Source organism: Schistocerca americana, chromosome 11 (genome assembly GCF_021461395.2).
Source record: "Schistocerca americana isolate TAMUIC-IGC-003095 chromosome 11, iqSchAmer2.1, whole genome shotgun sequence".
Lineage (NCBI taxonomy): Eukaryota > Metazoa > Arthropoda > Insecta > Orthoptera > Acrididae > Schistocerca > Schistocerca americana.
This window is the reverse complement of record NC_060129.1, coordinates 56,650,456-56,675,422: the sequence shown is the minus strand read 5'-3', so window position 1 is coordinate 56,675,422 and position 24,967 is coordinate 56,650,456. Positions and strand designations below refer to the sequence as shown.

The 24,967-nt window shown below is 41.7% G+C and overlaps 1 protein-coding gene across 1 annotated transcript in view; it reads left to right on the top strand.

Annotated features, from left to right (window-relative positions):
- LOC124553686 (phosphatidylinositol phosphatase PTPRQ-like) overlaps nucleotides 1-24,967 on the top strand; it is a 418,566-nt gene that overhangs the window by 57,960 nt on the left and 335,639 nt on the right. The window contains exon 4 of the mRNA XM_047127584.1: nucleotides 16,899-17,025. The gene's annotated coding sequence lies outside the window, so the exon portion shown is untranslated. The remainder of the gene's footprint in view (nucleotides 1-16,898; nucleotides 17,026-24,967) is intronic.

Here is a 24,967-nt window from a genome sequence, read left to right as displayed (position 1 = left end):
TGAAAGAAGGTGGGACCAATAATGTCACGTGCAGACACTGCACACTAAACGTCAACCATATGATCATGCAGTGGTGGTTCACGGAAGTTACATGGATTCTCCGCTACGCAGAACCTGTAATTCTGTGAGTTGACATAACCACTTAGGTGAAAGTAGGCTTTATCGACATAAAGAACAGATCTATGTCCAGGCCATACATTGTTAACTCACTGAACAGCAACTCACAAAACTGCAGGTGATGAAGAGCATGTTCTGGTTTCAATGCAGAAAATAGTCACTCGGTAGCGATGGACGTGCGGATCCAGGTGGAGTACTCGCCCGCACGATAGAAGTAATGTGCCGGCCTCTTGTGACAGGTGTCAAGTTGATTTGGAAGGACTCTGAAACATTTTCTGGTGAACTGCAGCCACATTTTCTGGTGTGTGGGCACGTTTCGGAATGTTTTATTTTTCTTTGACTTCTTGGAAACAGATCCGGTGTGACCCATTTTCGGAATAAGCGCTGTAGGGCATTCTTTGCTGGCACTACTTCTCAGCAAACACCAGACCACAACGTTTGCACGAAATCGTTGTCATGTAAGTTTCGATAACGAACACCGACGCTCCCCTGTGAGTACCATTGTCTCCCTTGCACTGCTCCAGCTTCATTGTGGCAAAAGAGATTATGCTTGCGACGGTAAACATAGAAATTTCATAAAAATACTACAGAGAATCAAACCGAATGAGATGTTGCATTCATTCTTTTTAGCTCAAACTAGAATTGCGAATTCCTTCCAGACTATCGTAGAGAAGTTGACATCTACATAGGGACATCTAGTGGCGATTTGATGTAGTCATTACCAGTAATTACAGCGATATAGAATTTTAGTTTTACTGGAAGTGCTTAGTACAGGGCGACTCAAGAGAATAGGAAATTTTGGAACCTGTTGTGGGCGTCCTGTGAGGCTGGCGACACCGAATTATCCACTACACGCTGCTCGCACTGTCTCGCCATTTAGTGGACAGTAAACGTGGGGCAGTGGGGCGGAGTGCGGCATGCCTCTGCGGTATTACAAGTATGGAACTGTGAATGCCGCGCATCGAGAATTTTGCCGTCTTCCCCCCCCCCCCCCCCCAGTGCTATTTTAAGTGACGGACTCTACACTGAAGAAGCAGTCCGCAGGGAGTCCGTGAACAGCTCACACCCGAGATAAAATCGGGGCCGTGCGAACTGCTTTCGTAACAAGCACTTTTCACTCTGTTCCACATCATGCAGAGTCCTCACAGCTGCATCGTTCCAGCGTCCAAAGAACGCTAAAAGTGAAACTTCCTGGCAGATTGAAACTGTGTACCGGACCGAGACTCAAACTCGGTACCTTTGCCTTTCGCGGGCAAGTGCTCTACCAACTGAGCTACGCCCCGTTCTCACAGCTTTACATCTGCCAGTATCTCGTCTCCTACCTTCCAAACTTTACAGAAGCTCCCCCAGGCTGTGGCTAAGCCATGTCTCCGCAATATCCTTTCTTTCAGGAGTGCTAGTTCTGCGAGGTTCGCAGGAGAGCTTCTGTAATGTTTGGAAGGTAGGAGACGAGATACTGGCAGAAGTAAAGCTGTGAGGACCGGGCGTGAGTCGTGCTTGGGTAGCTCAGTTGGTAGAGCACTTGCCCGCGAAAGGCAAAGGTCCCGAGTTCGAGTCTCGATCCGGCACACAGTTTTAATCTGTCAGGAAGTTTCATATCAGCGCACACTCCGCTGCAGAGTGAAAATCTCATTCTGGAAACACTGAAAGTATACAAGCTGCAGATCGTAAAGCAACTTCAACGCTCTGCGGATGGGTAAACAATATGCTGAACGCAAGTTAGCAAAAATGCACGATAGTTTCATTAACAACCTGCGAATTTTCGATAAAGTTCACTTCCACCTCAGTGGCTTTGTCAATGGAGACAATTTTCGCTAATGGTCTTAGCAAAACGCATGTAAGTCGCACTTGAGGATATTGCACAGCTGCAGGGTTACCACATTGCGCGCCATATAATCGAGTGGCGTTATATGTCCCTACTTTTTGAAGATTATGATGGGTGCGCAAAATCTTGTGTCAGAGAATGAAACACCTACAGCCGTCCTTATGATTTCATTTACTGTATGGAAACCAGTTTCAACTGTTAAGTTCATGGCTGGAGACTCAACATCACAGTTACAGATGGTGTGTGTAAACAGCTATAGATGTTGGCCGATGACGCATGGTGTATGTGGATGGTGTTAACCCCTTCAGCATCACCTCAGGCCTGAAGATGTTGGACTGAAGCACCGAAACTGATGGCCAGACGATAGAAGACATCATAAGGACTACAGTAGGTGTTTCATTTTCTTACACACACTATGTGATCAAAAGTGTCCGGACACGTGGCTGAAAAAGTCTTACAAATTTGTGGCGGCCACCATCGGTAATGCTGGAATTGTGTTGGCCCACCCTTAGCCTTGATGACAGCTTCCACTCTCGCAGGCATACGTTTAATCAGATGCTGCAACGTTTCTAGGGGAATGGCAGCCCATTCTTCATGGAGTTCTGCACCAAAGAGAGGTATTGATGTCAGTCGGTGAGTCCTGGCACGAAGTCGGTGTTCCAAAACATCCCAAAGGTGTTCTGTAGGATTAAGGTCAGGACTCTGTGCAGGCCAGTCCATTACAGGGATGTTATTGTTGTGTAACCACTCCGCCACAGGCCGTGCATTATGAACAGGTGCTCAATCATGTTGAAAGATGCAATCGCCATCCTTGAATTGCTCTTCAACAGTGGGATGCAAGATGGTATTTAAATCATCGTAGGCTTGTGTTGTAATAGTGGCACAATTAAGGGTGCAAAACCCCTCCATGAGAAACACGACCACACCGTAACACGACCGCCACCGAATTTTAATATTGGCACTAGACACTCTGGCAGATGACGTTCGCCGGGAATTCGCCCACACCCTGCCATCGGATTGCCACGTTATGTACCGCGGTTCGTCACTCAACGTTTTTCCATTGTCAATCGTCCAATGTTTACGCTCCTTACACCAATAGAGGCGTCGTTTGGCATTTTCCTTCGCGATGTGTGGTTTATGAGCAGCTGCTCGACCATCAAATCCAAGTTTTCTCGCCTCCCGACTAACTGTCGTAGTAGTTTCAATGGACCCTGGTATAGTATAGTTTCGAATTCCTGTGTGATGGTCTGGATATATGTCTGCCTATTACACATGGCGACCCTCTTCAACTGTCGGTGGTCTCTATCAGTCAACAGACGAGCTCGACCTGCACACTTTTGTGCTGTACTTGTCCCTTCTCGTTTCCACTTCACTATCACAGTGGAAAGAGTGGACCTAGAGCTGTTTAGGAGTATGACACCCAATCACCTGACCACGTTGGAAGTTCGCGAGTTCTGCAGAGCGCCCGATTCTGTTCTTTCACAATGTCCAATGACTACTGAGCTCGCTGATATGGACTACCTGGCAGTAGTTGGCAGCACAATGCACCTAATATGAAAAACGTATATTTTGGGGGGGGGGGGTCTGGATACTTTTAATTACATAGTGTATGTGTAGGACAGTTCATAATGGGAGGGATGGTACATGGTAAACAGTCACAGCAAAGAAAGCTTTAAAGAAACAGAGGTTACTGCATAATAGGTATAAAACAAACCATAGACCTACAAATAGCGAAATGCTTAATGAAATGCGTTTGGCTCTTAAAAGAGCAATGAATGACACTTTCAATGACTCTGGTACCAGAATATTCTCAAATGATCTTGTTCTGTTGTTATCTGTTGTGGCTGTGCCTTCTGTAACGTTTTGTGGTTCTGGCTGGATGAGGACTGGGTGGCCAGTTTCTTCTCTGTACAACACAAGATGCAAACGCGGTTGCAATACACTTTATTACAGGAATCGATTGAATACTTAACTTCAATAACGTGTAGTCTGAATTTCTGTGGTTAACAGCAATCAGATAACATGTACCAATTCCTGAACCCTATCCGTGTCAGCATTTGAACTACACTACTGGCCATTAAAATTGTTACACCAAGAAGAAATAAAGATGATAAATGGGTACTCATTGGACAAATATATTATACAACAACTGACATGTGATTACATTTTCGCGCAATTTGGGTGCATAGGTCCTGAGAAATCAGTACCCATAACAACCACCTCTGGCCGTAATAACGGCCTCGATATGCCTGGGCATTAAGTCAAACAGAGTTTGGATGGGGCTTTCAGGTACAGTTGCCCATGCAGCTTCAACACGATACCACAGTTCGTCAAGAGTAGTGACTGGTGTATTGTGACGAGCCAGTTGCTCGGCCACCATTGACCAGACGTTTTCAATTGGTGAGAGATCTGGAGAATGTGCTGGCCGGGGCAGGAGTCGAACATTTTATGTATCCAGAAAGGTCCGTACTGGACGTGCAACATGCGGTCGTGCATTATCCTGTTGAAATGTAGGGTTTCTGAGGGATCGAATGGAGGGTAGGGCCATGGGTCGTAACAAATCTTAAATGTAACCTCCACTGTTCAAAGTGCCGTCAATGCGAACAAGAGGTGACTGAGACGTGTAACCAATGGCACCCCATACCATCAAGCAATGTGATACGCCAATATGACGATGACGAATGCACGCTTCCAATGTGCGTTCACCTCGATGTCGCTAAACACGGATTGACCATCGTGATGCTGTAAACAGAACCTGGATTCATCAGAAAAAATGACGTTTTGCCATTCGTGCACCCAGGTTCGTCGTCGAGTACACCATCGCAGGTGCTCCTGTCTGTAATGCAGCGTCAATGGTAACCGCAGCAATGGTCTACGAGCTCATAGTCCGTGCTACTGCAATCGTCGTCGAAATGTTCGTACAGATGGTTGTCGTCTTGCTAACGTCCCCATCTGTTGACTCTGGGATCGAGACGTGGCTGCACGATCTGTTACAACCATGCGGATATGATGCCTGTCATCTCGACTGCTACTGATACGAGGGCGTTGGCATCCAGCACGGCGTTCCGTATAACCCTCCTGAACCCACCGATTCCATATTCTGCTAACAGTCATTGGATCTCTACCAACGCGAGCAGCAATGTCACGATACGATAAACCGCAATCGCCATAGACTACGATCCGACCTTTATCAAAGTCGGAAACGATGGTACGCATTTCTCCTCCTTACACGAGGCATCACAACAACGTTTCACGAGGCAACGTCGGTCAACTGCTCTTTGTGTATGAGAAATCGGTTGGAAACTTTCCTCATGTCAGCACGTTGTAGGTGTCACCACCGGCGCCAACCTTGTGTGAATGCTCTGATAAGCTAGTCATTTGCATATCACAGCATCTTGTTCCCGTCGGTTAAATTTCGCGCCTGTAGCACGTCATCTTCGTGGTGTAGCAATTTTAATGGCCAGTAGTGTATATGCGATGACATCACAGCTAACTAAGTTGATGACTATCACTGTGGACGACTGGAGCACAATGCGACGCACTTGGGTGCTGAGATTGAGAGCTTCAGACAGGTCGGTCGGAGGCGGCGGCCGATATGCACGCTGCCCAGGGGGCGTTATCGGCGTGGAGCCTGGGGGCGTGTCTTGGTCTTCTCGACCATAGGCGCGTCTAGTTCAGCAGAGCCTTCTATACAGGGTTTCCCAGTGCCGACCGGTGAGGTGAAGAAGGTATACGGCAGCACAATATCTAAATACTGTTGGTTTGTTAGTCAGTTAGTTATGGTCCAGCTCCTAGCAAATGAGGCAGGAGATGAAATTGAGGGTAGCAAAGCAAAGGTTGGAATGCTTAATTCCGTTTTCAAATGTTCCTTCACGAAGGAAAACCCAACAGAATTTAGTCCTCACACGAGTAAAAACAAGTATTAGTGTCAGTGGCATTGAGAAACTGTTGAAATTGTTAAAACTAAACAAAACTCTTTGGCCCGATGGAATACCTGTCAGACTCTATAAAGACTGTGTAAGCCCCTCTTCCAACTAACCCCTCCAACAAAAAACCGTGCCCATCTCTTGGAAAGAGGCACAGATGACACCTGTCTACAAGACGGGTAGCAGAAGTGATCCACGAAACTACCGTCCAATATCCTGAGTTCAAACGTAATGAGGTATGTGGAACAGAATGATCTCCTCCATGTCAACCAGCATGGCCCCTGAAAACATCGGTAATGTGAAACCCAACTCGCATTTTTCCCTCGTGACATACAGAAAGCTTCGGATCAAGCCAATCAGGTAGGTGCGGTATTTCTCGATTCCGAAAAGCATTTGACTCAGTACCAGTTACGCCTATTGTCAGAAGTACGACAATGTGGCGTATAAGCGGTGTTTGTCAGTGTATCGAGGATTTTTAGTCGGGAGGATGCAGCTTGTTATCTCGGATGGAGACTCTCCGTCAGACGTGGAAGTAACCTCGAGTGTGCCCCAGGGAAGTGCGTTGCATCCCCTTCACTGCAATAATCACAACACATCGTCTTTATGACTTTTATCAATACGATTGTTTTTAATATCGTCGCATTAGTTTCGTAGGTTTTCACACTAATGTCATGGGGATGGCACAACACTCTGAAAACGTAGTAAAAAATTCTTTCCCAACTGATACACATAAAACAGACAGATGATTAACATACGTATTTTGTCATATTTGGTCACTGTACTAAAGTATGTAGTAGGACAGGTGTTTGTGTCTGGCCTTTTGCCTGATCCCGGTACAGATGGCATCACAAGGGACTATGTTCCTTCGTAACAGACAGGCGAAGAACAGAATTACGCAGCGATTTGTTGTTATAAATGAAGCACGCAAGACAGAACGAAGCTGTTTACGTGAACAGTTAATGGTCGGTAACAGTTGCGTTGTCTTAATGCCTCCCACTCTGTGCTACAATTTTTATTTCTGTGTTATAGTTTGTCAATGTGGTAACTATATATCCTGTTATGGAAATGTTTCCGTAAATGCGAAAAGGATCCCATCAACATCGTATCATTTAAGTTTCCCATGGGGAATTCTGAGATCCATGCAATGAAAGGCTTTGGCAGAATCGTTGAGCACGCCACATGGATCTACAAGGAGCGCCGTATTATGGTAGTTAAGAGCCTGATCTCACGTTTAGGACCTTTCAAACATTTTCGGTCGTGAGGATTTACGTTTTCATGTTTTCCCTGATTTGATTACGCCGGGATGATTCCTCTCTTAACGTTTTCATTTATTCGTTCTTGTCCTACTCCTCACCTTCGGCAGAACGTTAAGGTCTAATATTCGGTAGTCTCCTCCAGACAAATTTTCTTGTTTATTCCTTGGCAGAACCTTGTTGTGAAGTCATTTATGACTTTCTCTGAAGAAACAAGGAAGATGTAGTTGTCCAAGAGGGTCAAAGAGTTCTTATCCTAAAACTTTCCTAATATTCTTTTCTTTGCTACTTTCGAAAATTTATTCAAGAAACTGACAAAATCGTTGTTGTTGTTGTTATAGTCCTCAGTCCGAAGACTGGTTTGATGCAGCTGTACATGCTACCGTAGCCTGTGCAATCTTCTGCATTTCTGCATAGCCACTGCAACTCACATCCATCTGGACCTGATTACTGTACTCGTCCCCCTGGCAGATTAAGTTTGGAAGGTAGGAGAGGAGGTACTGACAGAAGTAAAGCTGTGAGGACGGGGCGTGAGTCATGCTCGGGTAGCTCAGTTGGTAGAGCACTTTCCCGCGAAAGCAAAGGTCCCGAGTTCGAGTCTCGGTCCGGCACACAGTTTTAATCTGCCAGGAAATTTCATATCAGCGCATACTCCGCTGTAGAGTGAAAATTTCATTCTAGAAACAACCCCCAGGCAGTGGCTAAGCCATGTCTCCGCAATATCCTTTCTTTCAGGAGTGCTAGTTCTGCAAGGTTCGCAGGAGAGCTTCTGTTAAGTTTGGAAGGTAGGAGACGAGGTACTGGCAGAGGTAAAGCTGTGAGGACGGGGCGTGTGTCGTGCTCGGGTAGCTCAGTTGGTAGAGCACTTGCCCGCGAAAGGCAAAGGTCCCGAGTTCGAGTCTCGGTCTGACACACAGTTTTAATCTGCCAGGAAGTTTCATATCAGTGCACACTCCGCTGTTGAGTGAAAATTTCATTCTAGAAGGTATAAATCGTCTTCAACAAGCCATGTTTTGTTGGTATGAGTGTACTCGACGTGTCTAGAGAGTTAATGTGCGACCTGTACCACAACATGATGAAGGTAAAATACGGAGAAAAAACTGAACTTAGTTACCAAGGCACTGGCAGCATCATCTAAAACAAAGAGTCTGAAGATTTCTGCGATGACATGAACTGATGATCGAAAAATTTGACACAAGTGAGTATCCAACAGAGAGTATTTGCAGTGTACCACCAGTGAACAAGAAAGTTGTAGGAAAGATGAAGGATCAGTGCAATGGAACAATAATGGAAGAATTTTTTTGTATGAGAGCAAAAATGTATGTTAGTAAAGTTGATAGCAAGAAAGAAAGAAAAATCGAAAGGAGTCAAAACCTGTGTAATGAAGGATATAATGTGGCTTCAAGAGTGCAAAGATTGTTCATCGACGTTGAAAAATAAAGAACGATGAACCTGGTACGAAGATACGTGATAGAAATGAAGTCGTCTCAAATTAGTGTTTAAACAAGCGTTGATTCCTCACAACAACAAGATATTCTCCTGAAAAATATGATAGATGTACTCCCGTACGAGCACTACTTACCCAATTACGTTGTTTGTAATACTCATAAACTGCACAAATTTCGTCGTCATCGGGATTAAACAAATGAAAAACGTGTTAATTACTCAACTGATTATAAAGGCAGACACTTCATCTTTATCAGGGTAACACACGGTTACAAAACAAGAAAGGGCAGGTATTCTTACCTCACGTTTACCCATTTATGTAGAAAAAGGTCTTGAAGCCACGCGACTTTAAACATACCAAGGACTTTTTCTACATAAATGGTGGTGACATAAAGATGAATTCACGCTTATAAGGAGAAGTCACTCGATGACTTTCAACCACATATATAAATGATGGAGAAACATTATAACACAGGCATAGAATGTCATAAAATACCTAAAAATTAAAGAATCTCACCAACAAAGAACTCTGAGTGTTGTATTCCGTGGGGAATGACGAAAGAGAAGAAAGCAACAAAAAATATATAGTAAGTGCCAAGAAATTAAACTTGTAACTGAGTTTTATAAATCTATTAGCAATGGATAAACGTGCAAACAGATGTAAAATTTGTCATCGACAACGTAGGAGTAACACTGACATAAATGTAATGCGTGTGTGTGGGTGAGGGGGGCCTGCAGTGTGTAGATATAACATGAAAAGAAATCAACTAACGGCAAAACACATAAAATTAATAGAAATGTAAGAGCCAGAGGAAGCAGGCTTAAGACTGGACATAGTCGAAAGATTACTTCAGAAGTCACTTCGTACAGAAAATTCTTAAAAAATTTCACTGACAATTCTGTGTCGAGCGTCGTATATCAAATTTTATCTTGCCATATATGATTATATAGACATGTGCATCATTCGGAATTTTACCGTTGAACGTTGCACACAGCTTCATTGTCATGTTTTGCGTTGTCAATGCAGTTATGATTACTGACATGTCTAAGACACAGATCGAATAATTTCGGACGAAACTGAATAGATTTAAGTTAACGTCACCCCTCACCTGTGTCGCACATTTAAAAGCAGGAAAAGCACCGTAAGCTTTCAGAAAGTCGCCAGCTGGGTCGGGTTTCCACTTTTATTGAGGAAAAACTTCGTTTCCCCCATTCGTCAGGTAGGCGTTCTGAAGCTGGACGTGACCGAACAGGGAAGAGTCAGCCAACTGATTATTTTTGCAATTAGTTTGGAACAGAACGAAAATTAGGTGAGGCATGCCAAACTCTTAGGAAATGTAGTAATTTGTGACATCTAGCTCGAAATTTCTTTTGCTGCTCAGTCCTGTCATCTCGACGGTCTGTGCTTCAAAGAAATAAATGGGAATTTTCAGATTTTAGGCCTTTCTTGTAGTAGTTCGAGCAAATATTCTGGTGCGTATCTTACTGCGGTAGCAGGGATTGCCACACTCTCGACAACAATTTTGCCTACCTTTGGAAGCATACCTACTACTTCAACAACGGCGTCATTTCGATCAGACTAACGAAGAATGGCATCGCTGGCACCTCAACTTCATGTGAAACATACTGTTAGATCGCCTTCTAACGTCACTATCACTTCTTTATATATAAGCTTTGAAGAACCCACCAAGAACATCTAATGGAAAAAGTACTCTCTATCTTCCCGTTGTTGAGGATGTGACCATTCATAGCTGTCTCATCGGCAAGAGACGAAGTCAAGCGTAACGAGGCTGACTAGAAGAACGGATGATCATTGTTGGGAGTATTTAGTTTGTTTTTCATCTTCTCGTTTCCTGGGGACGAACAGAACTGATAGTTCTCGATCTTGTTCCCTCTGAAACGCTCTACAACCTATGGTTCTTTCAGTTTATTCAGGTCCAATCTCTTTAAATTCCTACCTTTTGCAGTTTCTTCAATTTCAGTCTATAGTTCATAACCAATAAATTGTGGTCAGAGCCACATCTGCCACTGTAAATTTAAAACCTGTTTCCTCAATCTCTGTCTTACCATTATACAATCTATCTGAAACCTTCCGGGCCGGCCGGGAAAGCCGAGCGGTTCTAGGCGCTACAGTCTGGAACCGCGCGACCGCTACGGTCGTGGGTGCGAATCCTGCCTCGGGCATGGATGTGTGTGATGTCCTTAGGTTAATTATGTTTAAGTCGTTCTAAGTTCTAGGGGACTGATGACCTCACAAGCTAAGTCCCGTAGTGCTCAGAGCCATTTGAACCATTTTTGAACTTTCCAGTGTCTTGAGGCCTCTTGCATGTATACAGCCTTCCTTCATGATTTTTAAAACAAGTATTAGTAATGATTAAGTTATGCTCTGTGCAAAATTCTACCAGGCGGCTTCATCTTTCATTTCTTACTCCTAATCCACATTCACCTACTACTTCTCATTCTCTATCTTCTCGTATGACATTTTCCTCTCCCTTAACTATCTGAATAATTTCTTTTATCGCACATAAATTTCTTGAATCTGTTCATTATCTGCGGAGCTAGTTGCCATATAAACGTGTACTACTGTGGTAGGCGTGGGCTTCTGGTCTATCTTGGCTACACTAATGTGTTCACTATGCTTTTCGTTGTAGCTTATCCGCGTTCCTATATTTTTTATTCATTATTAAACTTACTCGTGCATTATCCTTACTTGATTTTGTTTCTATAAGCCTGTATTCACGTGACCAGAAGTCTTGTTCCTCCTGCCACCGTACTTCACTAATTCCCAGTATATCTAACATTAACCCATCCACTTCCCTTTTTAAATTTTCTAACCTACCTGCCCGATTAGGGAATCTTACATTCCACGCTATGCTCTGTAGAACGCCAGTTCTGTTTCTGCTGATAACGACGTCCTCTGAGTAGTCTTCGCCTGGAGATCCGAATGGGGGCTATTTTACCTCCGGTATATTTTACCCACGAGGACAAAATCATCATTTAACAATACAGAAAAGCTGCATATTCTGGGGGAAAATTAGGGCTTGTTTCCCATTGCTTTCAGCTGTTCGCAGTGCCAGCACAGATATTGTGTTTTGGTTAGTGTTACAAAGCCTGATCAGTCAATCGTCCAGACTGTTGCTCCTGCAGCTACTGAAAAGGCTACTGGCCCTTTTGAGGAGCCCCACGTGTGTCTGGCATCTCAACAGATACCCCTCCATTGTGGTTGCACTTATGGCACAGCTATCTGTATTGCTGAGGCACGCAAGCCTTCCCACCAACAGCAAGGTCCATGGTTCATGAGTGGTGGCCAAGAACATTTATTTGGTAAGAGAAATGGTTGACCTTTTCTTCCCAAGACTGAAGGTTGATCAAAGTGTTGACCATTCGTTCAAATGCTGATGACAAAGTGGATAAAGTCGTCATAAATATGTACACAGACAAAGCAGTCGAGTATATCTGGATGAATGATGTACATCAGTTACGAGATAGATTAATGAGTATCCATGGTGAGGAGATGGAAGGCAACAAATATTTTAACAATGAAAATATTGGTAGTAAAACAGATGTTGCCGAATAAATACAGTAACTTATTCATCAACATTCCCAGGAGTCATATATTTGAACAATCTTCCGCATACATTCCGCTAAAGTGAAAAGTATGGTAAAGACTTGGTGGAAACGATGATCAACGAACTTGCGTTCGATAGGCATCTACCAGGACACATTTATTGTGGTCCAGGAACAACACTGGATGAAAGACTGGCTCAAGGAAACAAGGAATTAATCCGTTGTACGAAATAGGCAAAAGACGTGACATAGTCTACAGATACCACAAAGGTCTAGATAAAACACGTAGAGATGGCAAAGAACGTCAGTCGGCTCCAAAGGGACAAATGCAAGCGGAAGATGCTTCATTTGGTTAAAAATTGCCTGCAATGACAGTAAGAGGAATAGTGTATGGAAAAGGAAAACTAGGCATGGCTTGGATGACAACAGATGAGGTTCATAAAAATGGTTTATCTTTTTTGTCTGCGTAAATGAACAATTTCACGATTGACTACAGTGTTCTGCCGAGTGCGAAGACTAAACTCAGCAACTATCCGCTACACAGCAATCACGAGTTTTTGACTGACTCGCAACGAACGAGGAAAGACAAGCAAAATACTGGTGTAAACCTACTCATAACTCTAGGCATACGTCTCGTAAAAAATTGTTGGATATCTTATGAAAAAGAATGAAGGGTCAGGACTACCACAACATAAAGGAGGATTTCTACCAATTTTACTTGCTGCACCAGGAGTAATTGGTTCACTGCCTGGTGGCGTTGTTGCCATTGCAAAATGTAATCACGACAAAACAAAAGAACGATGTAGTATTGGAAGAGCAGAAGGGACACAACAATGCAATAGAGAATGAGGGAGCTACAAAGCTCGACCAAATTTTAACCCAGCAAAGTTGGAAAAACAGTTGAAAATCAGCCACTTTCGTGGTATTTGCATGATCGGTGAACTAACCAGTCAACCAAAAAGTGTTGTGTGTGGAGCGGTAAATTTAGATACTTCTGTTAACGTTGACACACACTTGGCGCGTTACCACAAAGACAACGAGAAGGAGTTTGTCTTCGATTTATTTGATGCTAACACCAAGACAACTGATTGACGACCTAGGTCAACATGAACTATACTACTATGTCGAGAGAGTATTTAACTTTGATGAAGGTCTTCCTACAGTATGTAAGAGAAAGAAAAGTAAATTTGTCAAAAAAAATTGTAGCTGCTAGAGAGGTAGTGAATGTTCGTGAAGAAACCACCAACGAACTACAGAAACCTTGGGAAAATTTTTTAAAAGAAGTAGTGTCATCCAACTTTTCATATACGATTGATGGCTAGCTGACGTAATAGAAATGGACTCTGGTTCTCTGAAATCCATTTCAAAAATTAACAAAAGACCCAAATGTTTATTGACTGTCATCAATGTCTTCTCAAGTTTTGCATCGGCCATCGCATGTAACGACAAATATGTGGAGGATGCCTTCGGAAAAAAATGTGCAGACAGAAACGGTAAAAATTTTTACAACAAACAATTTTGAAAAGTGGCGAAGAAACGTGATATCAACCGGTACTGAACATTTTGAGAGACGAATGCATCTTTTGTCGAAGGATTTAACAGGAAACCAATGGAAGAAAATGTGCAAAGAGTTTGCTGTTCAGGGTAACTGCAAATCGATTGTACTGGTTGAAAAGTTGGTTGATGAGTACAATAACTGGATGCTTTCAACGGTAAAGATGGAGCGAACAGATGTAACCAAAGAAGATGAGAAGGAACTACTGAAGGCAGTTCATGTTGAAGATGCCAAGCCTAAATGTAAGGTGAGCAATAAAGTGAGAATCAGCAAATTTAAAAATTGTACAAAAGGGCTACAAAGTCAACTAGTCAACAGAATTTCTTATGGTTGATCGAGCTGTTTTCTCTAAGCCAGTTTCATACAAGCTGAATACCTTGGAGGGGAAGGAGGGAAAGAAATTTTTAATGAACATCAGCTACAGAAGATGAAGTTTCCACACGTATAGCCTGTTGAGAAACTCTTGAGGAAGAAGGATGACAAAGTGTATGTGAAATTCCTGGGTTTTTTATGACTAAACAAAAGTTGGGTGTGAACAGAAAATTTATTCTACAGAAAATTTTTTCTAAGTAAATGAAAGGCCTGGTACTCACGGAAAGAAGAATTAGAAATGTGTTTGAATGATCAAGATGGATGGTTCGAGTTAATGCATGAACATTCAACGGTAAAGATGAAGCCAACAGATGTAACCAAAGAAAATGAGAAGGAACTACTGAAGGCAGTTCATGTTGAACATGCCAAGCCTAAATGTAAGATGAGGAATAAAGTGAGAATCAGCAAATTTAAAAATTTGAAGCGTTCTAGTTTCTTCAGATCACAGCGATATAACGTCCAGGTTTCGCAACCATGTAGCATGGTGGAAATGACTACAGCTTTGTACACCATCAGTTTGGTGTACAGTGTTAGGTCTTTATTCAGGAAGACACGCTTTGTAAGACGTCCAAATGCTACATGGACAGCACGTAATATGTACAGCGAAGTGAGCACAGGTAAAAGGCCACGAGGTGCCCCTCTCAAACGTTATAAGGATCAGTGCAAGAAAAATCTTAAATACTTGAACATCGATCCGAGTAACTGGTCCACAATAGCAGAAGACGGAAGTCGCTGGCGCTCAGTTACCTCAATTGCTCTTCAAAACTTTGAGCTGGAACGTCGAAGAATTGAGGATGACAAACGCCGGAGACGTAAACTCCTCCAGGCTCAGCCACGTTCTCCACCTTCCATCAGCTGTAATGTCTGTGGCCACCTGTTCCACTCTAGGATTGGATTTCTAAGCCATCAACGACACTTCCACGCCTGAACCGTGACAAAGGAAATCTCAGGAGAGAAATGAAAACCCGGATACGAGTATCAGCCGACGACGACGACGATGAACTTTTCAAGATTATGATTGGGAGAGAACTGCCATTGATGTTGAAAGAGAAAAAAAAAATAGTAGAAAAAGCTCAGCAGCCAATGATGATGATGAAGCTCGAAGTAATAAGCAAGATACAGCATGACTATTTTTCCTCCATTAATGTGGTTTTCCTCATTTCTGTGAAAATTTCTATTTTTGGTAAAAAAAAATGGTAATTTCATGCTGTTTTCATGCCAGTTTTGCTCTTTGTTCTCTGATATTGTTGGATTTGATTCCTCAGGAGGACACACAACAACTGTTTTAATCAATGCCAAGACGTATAACTGCTTGAATAAAGGCCAGATATGGACCAACGCGTTATTCACTAGCCCAGTTTGTGGAGCTCTTTCTCTTTTAAAATTGTAGTCATTTGTTTGTCTGTATTTGTACATGTGTCTACTAATTTCCGTCCTATGGGATTAATTCCTGTCGTAAACCTTCTTTTTTGTATTTAGCTTCTTAGTATATATTGAACAAATTAACTTATTTTCAGTCATAGACGGGCACTGCTACGGCATGTGTAGTTCTATCACTACTGTATACTTAAACAAGGTGGGAAATGGATCTTGAACCACTGAGTTGTTACCAAACAGCTCAAGGAAATCTCTATGCAGTCAGCACTTGCTTCTAATAGTCTGCTAGAAAGACAATTGTAGCAACGTTCGTTAAGAGCAGGAATGCGGATAGATATGCGTAGGTTGCCAGAGACAACTGTACAAGTAGCTTCAGAACTGACGCGACCTTCCAGAAAATTCATTAACTTTATTACATATGTAATGAACTGGTGTTACACTATATTATGGTGCTAGCAGCATGTGTGTTCATAATACACAGTCGAGTAGTAGTATTCTTTCATAGTCTGTAAGTGGAGACAAATAATTATTGAACATTAAAGGCCATTAGAGCTTGTTATGAAGTTAAGGTACTGCAGCATGGGATTTCTTATGTCCAGAAAAGCATTTACTCATAACATTAAAATATGCCAAGGAATGCAGTTCCTACAAGTCAGCCATAATGCAACAAAGAGCAGATTCTAGAAGTAGTACAGCATGAGATAAGGGAATAGACCTTTATTCAGTATGACTGGAAGAACATTTGTGAATGGAGAAATAGCCATATGATTATGATCGACGATTAACATGAAATATGTAGCATAAAAGACGTGCTTTCAGTTGGATGTATCGAATAATTACGTGAAGAACAGCGAAAAATAAAATACTGTGTGGCTAGGAGGAAGATAAAAAGTAATGTACACTGTAACCTCATGTTCAGTCTGTGCAGTGTCACTGAGTTGAAAAGATAATAGTAGAACACACTAAATTAAATACATCTATAAAAGTACAAGAAAGGCGTTTAAAAGTTTGTGATTATCTAATTATTTTAATTCCATTATTCACATAGAGTAATGATCAGATTCTTAGGAAGAAAAAACTTTAATTTGTATTTGGGAACATTGTTGTTGCTAGAGATTAAATTTTTGTGGGTAAATATTATAGATGTGTCCTCCAACATTTCTTTGAGAGACAGTTGTATTTCCTAGATGCATCTTATGTGTTACTTATTTAGTCTTTTCTGCATTAATTCCTTAAGTTTTGTGCTCTCCATATTTCACTACTTCACAGTTGTTCTTGATGAGTACTCTGTTTGCTAGTAATAGTTTTCCTTCTTTTCTCTCTGCTTTAGTGTAATAGGTCTCCTTATGTAGAGGATTAATTACAATGTGCAAAATTCAGTTCAGAATTCGCATTCATTGTTACAGTATTGTGATTTTGCAGTATTTATGCTCATAGGAGATCCTGTTTTATGTTGATAGCACCCTGACGGGAAGTGGCAAAGAGACATTTTCCGGATTCCGTATGACCAAGGAAATCATGAAGTAAAATTCAAGTTCTTCGGAAAAGGTACTAAGGTTTACAACCTTGGAAGGTGCCTTAACCTTGGTATGTACTTTCCATCTCAATACATGATTTTCAACATTTCTTTCAAAATATGTGTTAACTGCAAGTACCTACTGGTCCTACAGTTTGGAAAATTCTTTGGAACAGCGATACAAAAATAAATTGATATCATGCGGCTGCCAGACTGGTTCAAGCCTTTCTACTTGGCACCTCTTTGAAGGTTTGTTATGTAGTCTAAAAGGCATCCCAATACTGACCTTTCCAGATCAGAAGTATCTGAGGTGGTCGCTGGGAACCGAACAGTTGGCCTCCACAGTACTGGCCACCAACGCAGGGGTTCTCATAGTTTTTCCCTCTGCACTCACCTTCTGAAACCAAAATTCTTCTTTTGTTCCCCTCCCGCCCCATTTTTCTTTCCTTCTTCAACACTTCTTATACTTGGCACAAAAATATCCCATGATATCCACTTAGTTCTGTTTGATTATTGTAACTATCTGTCACAATAATAATAATAACAATAATAATAATAATGATTATTATTATTATTATTATAACAGTAATGATTAATAGAGAATGTGCTTCGATCATATTAAATTTAAAAATTTTTGAAATTTTCATACATTTCTATTATTCTAAGGAACTGAAAGTTAACAAACCTTTTTTAAAAAAACTTAGTTCACAAATAAGTTAGTTGTTCACAGTTTGTTTCCATTTATCCATTTATATGGACCTTAATTCATTACGAATCCTTTCGTATTTGAAAGATACCAATGTGCAAATGAGATAGAACAATAATCAAATTTTAAATACCCATTTAGAAACTGTTTTATTCAGACTGATCATCTGGAAAGAAAATAAAAAAGTGCACAAATGCACATGGTTTAAAATTTGTAAAATTTTGACATTTGGACTTTTAGTGGGATGTGGCGCTTGAATTTGCGAATAAAGCGGATCCAGTCTTCGTTGGATGTTTGAAACAGTGACTCGTAAGCCCCTTTACATCTGCAGCTGTGACTGAAATTCCATCTTCATTAATACCATCGTGGAAAATGTTGAATCTCACAAGTAAGTCGACATGAAGGGCTATCACACGTCCAATATACTTCTTGATGAATTGGGATATTCATTCCGAGTCTGCACCCAAAACGTTTCGAGAGACTTCTATTTAAATTCATTTCGAAGAGTTCTATCACTTCAGAATTGTATTAACATCTCCTGTTCCACTGTTCATAAGTGGTCGATCGTATCGAAAGGCTTGTGGATCGAATTATACTCAAATGAAGAATTCGGATATATATCATGGAATTGCTGAGTAAGGCCACAACCATACCCTACACTAATGGTACTAATTTTCCCTACATCCACACTATTTTCCTCCGCGAACTCATTGAGACAAGAAAACATCTTGCAGTTACTGTTCTCAATACAGGTTTTTCAAAGTACAAGTTTTCCTTAAACGCAAGCACTTTCCCCCTTCGAAAGATGTTATTAATCTTGCCTCGCTGAAGTGATACACTATGGGATCAAAAGTATCCGGACACCCCCTAAAACATACGTTTTTCACATTAGGTGCATTGTGCTGCCAGCTACCGCCAGGTACTCCATATCAGCGAGCTCAGTAGTCATTAGACATCGTGAGAGAGCAGAGTTGGGCGCTACACGGAACTCACAGACTTCGAACGTGTCAGGTGATTGGGTGTCACTTGTGTCATACGTCTGTACGTGAGATTTCCACACTCCTAAATATCTCTAGGTCCACTGTTTCCGATACAATAGTGAAGTGGAAATTTGGAAGGACACATACAGCACAAAAGCGTACAGGCCCATCTCGTCTGATGACTGACAGAGACCACCGACAGTTGAAGAGGGTCGTAATGTGTAATAGGCAGACATCTATCCAGACCAACACACAGTAATTCCAAACTGCATCAGAATCCACTGCAAGTACTATGGCAGTTAGGCGGGAGGTGAGAAAACTTGGATTTCACGGTCGAACGGCTGCTCATAAGCCACACATCACGCCGGTAAAAGCCTCGCTCTGTGTAAAGAGCGTTTAGCATTGTATGATTGAACAGTGGTAAAATTTTGTGTGAAGTGACGAATCACGGTACACAATGTGGCGATCCGATGGCAGGGTGTGGGTATCGCGAATGCCCGGTGAACGTCATCTGCCAGCGTGTGTAGTGCCTATAGTAAAATTCGGAGGCGGAGGTGTTATGGTGTTTTCGTGTTTTTCATGGAGGGGGCTTGCTCCCCTTGTTGTTTTGCGTGACACTGTCACACCATGGACCTACATTAATGTTTTAAACACCTTGTGGCTTCCCAATGTTGAAGAGCAATTCGGGGATGGCGACTGCATTTTTCAACACGATCGAGCACCTGATCATAATGCACGACCTTTGGCGGATTGGTTACACGACAATAACATCCCTGTAATGGTCTGGCCTGCACAGAGTCCATGCCTGAATGCTATACAACACCTCTGGGATGGTTTGTAATGCCGACTTCGTGCCAGACCTCACCGACCGACATCGATACCTGTACTCAGTGCAGCACTCCGTGAAGAATGGGCTGCCGTTCCCCAAGAAAGCTTCCAGTATCCAGCATTATCGACGTAGGGCGCCACGAACTTGAAAGTCGGCATTTTTGATTACATAGTGTACCTAGAGAAAATTCGGCTTCTCAAGACGTCGGTCAAGTAGTGTAACATTACAATCCATTTGTCATTCTAAAACACAGTCGTGAGCGTAGGATTGCTGTTCAGTAGGAAAAATTCACCCTTGAGCTCCAGAACGCGACGAAGCATTTTACCACGTGACAGCCGAGGTACCTCAGAGTGCAGTAGAAGCGGTGCATGTATACAACCCATCTCCTCGCAAAGAATGGAAAATTGCTACTGTTTAAATCTTGTACTTTTACAAAATTTGCAACACCGACAGCGTTGTTGAGCAATTTATTGACTTCCAGTCGTATTACTTCAGAAGCCAATGCTTTCTGGTGTGAATTTTACTGAAGCTAAAACAGCACATCCGCTTGCTACGAACCGCTTTCTTCGAGGGGTTGCCCATAGAATAATGAAGCACATTTTTTTCTTTTTCTTTATTGAACACAATGAGAATTGCACACGCGGAAGACCGTTGTTTGATGTATACACACGGTTTTTCCTCACAATCTCCATCCCGTTCTGTGGCCTTCCTCCAGCACTAAAAAGGACGTGTATGCATTGTCGGTAAAAGTCCTTGTCCTGGTGGCGGAGTCAGTGCTTCACTGTGCGAATCACCTCCTCATCGTCCTCAAAGTGTCTTCCACGAGTGCTGTCCTTAATGGCCCAAACAAGTGGAAGTCCGAGTATGCTAGGTCAGGTGTGCCAGGTGTGACAGCCGTGGATGGTCTCCCCTACCGCTTGAAATAGTGGAACTCCGGCGAACCGCCCTCTGGTGCAGATGCTCCATAAGCTTTGTATAAGCGTTTGTGAATATTCCCCACAAGTTCTTCCTCTGCAGTGAAGAATTCAGTGACGGCACGTTGTTTGTATCGTACATCACCTACGGACGCCATTTTGAAACTGACCTAGAATCACGATGTCTCAGGACTTTAATAGGAACCGGTACCTGTTTTTCAGGGCAAGTGATGGAAACTTCGCCCGCTCACTCAGGAGACTTGAAACAATACACACGTAACGTTTCGCATTCGTAGCATTGTTTTCGGCTGAGGAAATAATGCGGTGCATTAGTTTCTGGGCAACCATCGTAGTTCCGGTAAATACTGCCGCCCCATTGGTACATGTACGAATACAACTTGTCCAAGACAGACTGCAGTCAACAAAAAGGAATGGTCGAAAAAGAAATAGTTTCGCCTGTAGCGCTCCCTTCCAGAGCTTTGAAAAATAGAAAGTTCTATAGCAGTTCATTTTCGTAACAGAAGCTTACAATAGTAAGAAGCTGGGAAAGGTTTTCCATATCAGTACTGTCATAAAGTTGCGGGGCGAAATTTGGGATTTCATGATGACGCTGCAGCAACGGATTTGTCATATCAGAGGCTCCTGTATCAAGACAATGATCACGATATCATCTGACTGTGGTATCAACTTCAGACTCTCGTCTAACCTTTCTCCTTGCATTTAGATGGCTGTGGGAAGAATTAATTTCTCACCAATAATGTGTGGTGATTTGGATTTTGCAATCAAGTGGGATACCTAGATATATGTTCATAGGACTTGAACAGGAACTGGTACCTCTTTTTTTGAGGAATACGACGTTTCCTTTTGGTTGTTGCTCATGACGCTCAAAAAATTCGATGGGTTTACTTACATGATCTGGATATTTTGCCTGCGGATAACTCTTTAACCTCATAGGTTTCAGGCTATCGTTGACTAATCTCTCCAAACGAAGAACACATTGTGGTACTGGAAATGCGCGTTTGGCGTCATTGGTCGGGAGGCTTCTTGCGAGGCCGCTTTGGTGCAGCTCTTATTACATTCGACGCCACATTGGGCGAGCTGCGCGCCGTTTGAGGATGAAATGATTATGAAGACAAAACCCGGTCCTTCAGCGCAGAAAATTCCCGACCCAGCTGGGAATCTAACCCGAGCACGTAGGACGGATCTCCGTCACGCTGACCACTCAGCTATCGGACAACACGTTGTGGTCGTACCTCACTATTCAAAAGAAGAATGGTAAAGGTTACTGTTACATAATCAACTTTATATTTACACATTTGATTTTGCATTTATAACTAACACTCTGATAGGAACAGATGAAGATAAAAAAGAAGAATGTACTTTGATTAAACTGGAACCTTCTCCCTTATCAGAATTGCATACTTTCGAATCACTTCCCAGGGATCTCTTGCTACCACTGCAATGGTGGAATTTGTATCGCTTTGTTAACTACTTCCTGCACTAGAACGCAATTTTTCTGGGCATTCCTGCACAGACGTTCTGCTGATCAGTTCTTGCAAAACAAGACAGCAAGTAACGATTGGTGACCTTCCTATCCTGGTTGATGAGTATCTGATATATATATATGGTGAGCAAAAACCTGCGGTTGTTTCCTGATGATTCTGTGGTGTACAGGAAGGTGTCGAAGTTGAGTGACGAGTTAGACAAAGCTTCTAGTTGGCGTGATGAATGGAAGCTGGTTCTAAATATAGAAAAATATAAGTTAATTCGGATGAGTAGAAAAAACAGACCTTTAATGTTCAGATACAGAATTAATAGTGCCCTTCCTGACACAGTCACGTTGTGTAAATATGTGGGTTCAACGTTACAAAGTGATACGAAATGGAACGAGCATGTGAGAATTGTGGTAGGTCACATGGACAGAAAATGCAGTGTTAGAAGTGTGCTGGGATCTGGCGAACAAATTATTTCCGACAATGGAAAAACCGTCACTCATGACCTTCCAAAAATTATACCATTTGAGGTAATTAAACGTAAATTTTAATCTGACCAATGGAATGTATGTGATAGGGACTCGTGTCATTGAGAAACTAACATTATGGCATCATTTAAGACCAATGACGCGTTTTTTCACCAATAATGAATGAGCCACGTCATCCTTTATTTGTTCCAATCCACGACAAAATCAGAACTTGGAAGTAACCATATCTATTGAAAATGACGATTTGAGTGACTTCAACGGCGTCACTATAAAAGTCGTTTTACAAATGAAGTAATAAAATTTCTTTCTCTATAAATGAACAAGTTACAAAACTACTATTTTTACTCATTCCCCGTGAGCTAGAGGACTAAAAATAATCCTAACTGAAAATATTCCTAACAAGGGTGTGGAGGTCAACATTCACATTTGTAATGGTTAGGTTCGTCGCCTTCGTGTCCAGTTGCAAATGAGTTGCAGAATTTTTCAAGCTGGTGGGACAGGATATCCAACGTATTATTAACAGTTGAGTGAAACTGATAACTATGTAGCAATCTTTTTGACTTCGTCTTCATAAAAAAAGGAAATAATATTTTGTCTAGTATGGAGCATGCTTTTATCTTTTCATAAGTTTTGTTATGTTTGAGTTCGTGCCTTGTCGATGAATTAGGTATGGAAGATCATATACTCATGAATGATAAAGTAAAAAAAAAAAAAAAAAAAAAAAAAAAAAAGAAGTGATTGGACATGCTTGGTGAATTTTTAGGTTTTTAAAGAAATTACAGGGTATGTAATCTAACAGTAAGCTTCCCTTGGAGTTAAAGTGCAAACGGGGCTGGTCTTCGATGGACTGATCGAAATGATGCAATGTTAAGATAAAAGAGGCATTACCAAAAGAAGATAAAATTATAGTAGAAAACACGAAAATTTGTGTGCCTGTTGTCAAACACTATCTTAAATATCAACTTTAACTAAAACAAGGAAGGCTTAAAAATTCGAAAATTCCCGTGCCTTTCACTGAAGAACAAAATGTACAGAGTACAAGATTGAGTTACAAGAGATATTTTCAGTTAATGTCACAATTACCGATAATTCTACACAGTTCCACATGATCTACTTTATGTTCGTTGTGTTTCAGACAAATCGTAAAAACAATCAACTCGTTGGCTTTGCATTGTCTGATCATCTCACGCTATAGATTATCCACGTGAAAACTGAAAAAAATGAATTTTTTCCACAAGAGATGTGAAACTTAGGTCCCTCAAACAAGTATCTGAAGGCTTACGACACATTTCGTGATTTTAAACGTGTTACACATCTGTAAGGCAATGTTAACGTAAACCTGTTGTTTCATAGAAAAGTACCCCATTTATGTGATCAACATGTCAGGTAAGAATTTTTTTTTTTTATTTTAATCAACAGTCTTCTGGCAGATTTGCTGCGGCCTATCCTATGGAAACCCCCTTATCTCAGAGTAGCACTTGCAACCTATGTCCTAATTATTTGTTGTTTGTATTCCAGTCTCTCTCTTTCTCTACAGTTTTTACGACCTACAGCTCTCTCTACTGCTATGGAAGGCATTCCGTGATGTCTTAACAAATGTCCCACTCTGTCCCTTCTTCTTGTTAATGTTTTCCATATACTCCTTTCCTCTCCGATTCTGCAGAGAACCTTCGCATTTATTAGCTTACCTGCACACCTAATTTTCAAGTCCCTTCTGTAGTGACACATCCTAAATGCTTCGATTCTACTCTGTTCCGGTTTTCCCACAGTCCATGTTTCACTACCATACAACGGGGTGCTCCAAACGTACTTTCTTAGAGATTTATTCCCCATATTATGGCTTATGTTTGATGCTGCTAGACTTCCCTTGGCCAGGAAAGCCCTCTTTACCAGTACTATTCTGCTTTTTATATTCTCATTGCTCGTCTATCATTGTTTATTTTGCTGCCTAGGTAGCAGAATTACTTAACTTCATCTATTTCACGGCCAGCAATCCTGGTGTTCAATTTCTTGCTGTTGTCATTTCTGCTACTTCTCGTTAGTTACATCTTACTTCGATTTACTCTCAATCCATATTCGGTACTCATTAGACTGTATATTCCATTGAGCAGATTCTGTAATTCCTGTCGATATCAATGTCATCGGTGAATCTTATCGTTGGTATCCTTTCACCGAGAATTTTAATTCCACTCTTGAACCTTCCTTATATTTCCATCATTGCTTCTTGCACGTGTAAATTTAACACTAGGAGCGAAGGACTACAGCCCTGTCTTACACCCTTTTTAATTCTAGCAGTTCATTCTTGGTATTCAACGATTACTACTCCGTCTTGACTCTTGAAGTTGTTGTACATCACCGGTCACTCCCTGTAGCTTACCCCTGTTTTCCTCAGAATTTCGAACATCTTGCACCATTTTACATTGTCGAACACTATTTCCAGGTAGACAAATCCTGTAAACTTTTTCTGACTTTTCTTACTCTCGTTTCCATTATCAGCCACAACGTTAAGAACGACCTCCCAGGTGCTTTTACCTTTCCTAACGCCTAACTGATCGTCACTAACATATCCAATTTTTTCGTTTTTCTATATATTATTATTGTCA